The 4,223-nt window shown below is 37.1% G+C and overlaps 1 long non-coding RNA gene across 1 annotated transcript; it reads left to right on the top strand.

Annotated features, from left to right (window-relative positions):
• Positions 1-2,831: 2,831 nt before the first annotated feature.
• On the top strand, positions 2,832-3,944 carry LOC134812227 (uncharacterized). The gene is made up of 3 exons (XR_010159910.1): positions 2,832-2,918; positions 3,204-3,321; positions 3,549-3,944. It is a non-coding gene; the product is annotated as an uncharacterized LOC134812227 (long non-coding RNA).
• The last annotated feature ends 279 nt before the right edge of the window (positions 3,945-4,223 follow it).

The raw sequence follows: 4,223 nt of genomic DNA, 5'->3' as shown, positions 1-4,223 counted from the left end.
AACATTTCCGAATCCACTGTAAAAAGCACCCATAAAACTGCTGGGGTATACTTTAATATGGTCATCCCCTCCCCACTGCTGAGATACTAACCAAACTGCTGACTGATCAGAAATGCAAGGGAGTGATACTGATATTATTGTACAGCGCAACTTCAGACTTTTGAAATTGGGGACACTTCGCTGGCATGATACCATAGTGATCGGTCTAGTTTTGTATAAACACTATCGTTTACACAAATTACACCATTATTACTATACTGATTGACCCTTCGACCAATCCTATCAAAATTTGCTCTTTCAAGACATTGGTGTGGTGGTTAGTCACGTGCCACAATGTAAACCTTCGGTTGGTGGATCTTCTTCCGATGCAAAGCTTTAAACGGGCTGACACACAGTCGTTAGTGTCTCGTGATCCTTAACAACTATTGGCTGAGCCGCAACCCCATACGCAAGACAACAGATAAAACTACAAAGTTTATTATTACGACGGAAATAGACAACAGATAGATAACGGTTCTGGTAACACATCTGTTTTGTGATAATTACGGAGAGGTTATTATAATTATGCGGAGAGGTTATATAATCATATAACACACGTAAACACACGACCCACTTCCTAGCATCCACAGAGCCTACGTTATTTACAGCGTAGTAGACCCATTTCTAAAAAGTAAAACAAAACATCTACCGAGTTAACCTATCTAACAGTAAATACTACCGAGTTAACCTAATTAATAGTAAATACTAGTGAGGAGTATTTAGTAACAAAACATCTACCGAGTTAACCTAATTAATAGTTAATACTAGGGAGGAGTATTTAGTAACAAAACATCTACCGAGTTAACCTAATTAATAGTAAATACTAGTGAGGAGTATTTAGTAACAAAACATCTACCGAGTTAACCTAATTAATAGTAAATACTAGGGAGGAGTATTTAGTAACTCAGGAGTGTGTTACTGTTAGGGGGTCCATCGCCATCCTTAAATTTTGATAAGCAAAAATAACGGAACTACGACTAATTTAGCTGAAGTTACACGATGAGCTTAAAAGTTAAACCCCGAGTCAAATATCGTTTTGTTGTGTGTTGATATGCTGCTTTTTTTTAAATTCTAGCTTTTATTTGATTGCTCCAATTTCACATGTATTGAAAATTTGATGATTACCTTACACTTATACTAACAGAAAGAAGTTGACTAAGTCTAACTCAATGTCAAACACATCTACAGTGTCTTACAATACTGATAAACTGGGAGAGCCTCACTACAGAATCTGCGATGTCTTACTGGCGACAGTATTGTGTGTTTGCTTCTTGGTGGGATTTCCAGGCAACATTTTGTCTCTGAGATACTTTCTTTCTAAACCAGGACGAAGCTTATCAGTTAACCTGTACATAGCATCATGCTGTATCGACAGTGTTACCAGCATCTTCCACCTGCCTGTAGCTGCAGTTCTGTTTAACCAACGGAACCCTGGGATAATGGACAATCCTACCTTTTGCTCATTCTGGTACCTGATATTTGATTTTCTACAACAGATGTCGATGTTCTTGGTTTTGTTAATGTCGGTTTCAAGAACTCTAGCCATCATGTTTCCTTTCTTTAGAATTAAAAAAAGGGCTGTTATTCTATCATTACCAGTGTATGCGGCGTATTTAATCCTAAGTTTCTTGATCACACATATTTCAGCATACACATTGTTTACAAAGCCAAATATTTTATGTTTCACTAATCCAAAAAATTATTCCTTGGGTTTGGTGTACGAAATAAGTTACAATATTTGTATTGGTGTTCCTCCAATATTAATAACCGTGGCTTTTATTGTGACGATGATAAAACTGAGAAAAGAACAAAACTATGTCCAATCAGCATCAAGGAAAAAAATGTTTCAAGCTTCCGTGACGGTATTCTACTTTACAGCAGTGTTCCTGGCTTGTAATTTAATAACTTTCGCCGGCTGTCTCTTGTACCTTGTTACTGTGAAGATTCTCAACGATTGGGACCTATATTACGCAAACGAGTTCATGTTATTTTATTGGTGGTTTTTGTCGAGCCTCTTCTGCATGGTGTTAAATGCAGCACTGAACCCGATTCTATATTTCTGGCGGATGAAGGAACTGAGGTTGTTCATTTTGACCTTAACACATCAGTGAAGTTAAACCAGTAAATGTAGCTGCTTTATGTGCTCAAATAGCGCTCTTATATTGGGGATTATCTACAGGACAATGGACATTATTCTATCACGATTCACCTAGCGAGATTAATTTGTAAACCACTATTCGAATATAAAGGCAATTGGTTTTTAGTTATAAAATTTCACGATGACTAATGAGTAATATTTTAAAAACAAAATTTCATCAATATTTAAGAAATTTAAGAATTTTACTTTGAAAAAATCCAGATAATAGGCAATTTATCATTAGTACTTCATGTATAATTATTAATAATACTATTCTTAAACTGCTTGAACTGAAATGTGTCAATCCAAGCTTAAAAACAGAAAATCATTTTATTTTTTATTGGATCCCGATCAAAATAAGAATTCTTTGGGTTGAATCAGTGCCATTCTCTCCCCCCCCGGCCCCCGGCCCCCCGGCCCCTCTCTACTAGGTCCTTCTCAGTGGTAACAAGCTAGTCCTGAAGCTAGTGGTGAAAATTTATGGTGCCGTCTCAAAGTCTAAAATGGTGGTCGGCAGGAAGATACCGCAACCACATCAAAAAATAAAATGCATACATACGATGATCGCAGTACAACGTAAAATTCAAGACAATAATAATTGATAACTAACTAAAGTAAACTTCAGATATGTGATAAGTGAGCTGGCTAAGTCGTACAGGACCCCTATTCCCTCCCAACAAACAAGAGACACCTTCTGTAAAACTACTCTCCTAATAGTTCTACTTACCTCCCTCTTCCTATTGTGAGTATTATTTTAGGTTATTCTTTTAGGTACCTTATCGGACCTTATTCAAGTAATGTCCGTCTAAATAAGGTCCGATTAGGTAGTTGCGACTTGTAGGATCTGACATAGTTTTTAAGCTTATCCTAACTTCCTAAGTCATATACCCTTATTGGTACAAAAAGATGTCAGACTTTTGGCGGTGTCGTCTGATCAGTTTACCAATTTATATCAGTTTACCCACTTTTGTCCTTGTTAAAATTAATTTTAATATTATTAAATTCTAATAACATGTACCCCCTACAGGTGTTATATCCCAACTCTAGTCTTCTATTTCCTGAACAGTTTAGAAACATTAACTGATTCCAAACTCTCGTTCATTAGCAGTATCCCCGGCCAGAAATCGTTCATCACCTTGTTTTCGGTGAGACCTTCATAAAATCTACATTTTGAATAATTTGAATAATTTGAATAAACTGAAACTAAGATACTCACCAAGTATACTGTGTCCAGTTATTTAATGATTTAAATGATCGAAACAATGCTTGTCATCACAAGTTTTGTAACCATAACTTTGAAAATCAATAAAACATTTTAAAACATTTTAAACCATTTTAAACATTTAATATTAGTAATAAAACATTTCACCAGATCAAGTTCCTTATCCCGACCCTGTACCCGGCACTAGGGCCAGCCCTGCAATTCTGTGGAACGTACCGGCAGAGAGAGCGACAACGTCGAGCCACATCATTCTTCATCAAGATGAGACCCAGCAGGTTAAACAGTACATTTGCCATGTGGAGGAGAGCCACTAGATCTACTCAGGTGATGGGACAGTCCCTGACTATGCCTGACGACCAGCAAAACAGTCCTCAGTTCACCCACACTCCCCTCTGAGAGGCACATTAGCTCTGAGATCCACTGATCGACTGCTCAATTTAATTTCAGAGCGAGGAGAATGGTACAATATGTGTCATATTATGAAACTGGAACAGTGGTTTTCTGCTGGAGTGTAGCCATGCTGGAATATGGGTTGTGTAATTGAAAGAGAGTGGATCGACCATTTGAGTGAAATTAGAACAACTAGAAACTGACGGACTATTTGGTTGAAATAGGATTAGAAATGAATATATATTTGAAGTTTGAGAATGAGGAGATAAGTCTCTTCTACACACCATGCCAGAAACACAATGTGTTGTAGCGTGTGTAAATGAATGAGAGGAAGACAGTTTCAACGGCTATACATGAGATTTGTCTTGAGCACTGGCGGGACTTATATTTATTATGAAGAGTGAGAGTACGAGTATACTGATTACTGATTGATGC

This window comes from Bolinopsis microptera, chromosome 3 (assembly GCF_026151205.1).
Source record: "Bolinopsis microptera isolate Bmic1 chromosome 3, MBARI_Bmic_1.0, whole genome shotgun sequence".
NCBI classification, from domain to species: Eukaryota; Metazoa; Ctenophora; class Tentaculata; order Lobata; family Bolinopsidae; genus Bolinopsis; species Bolinopsis microptera.
This window is presented reverse-complemented; position numbering and strand designations above follow the sequence as displayed.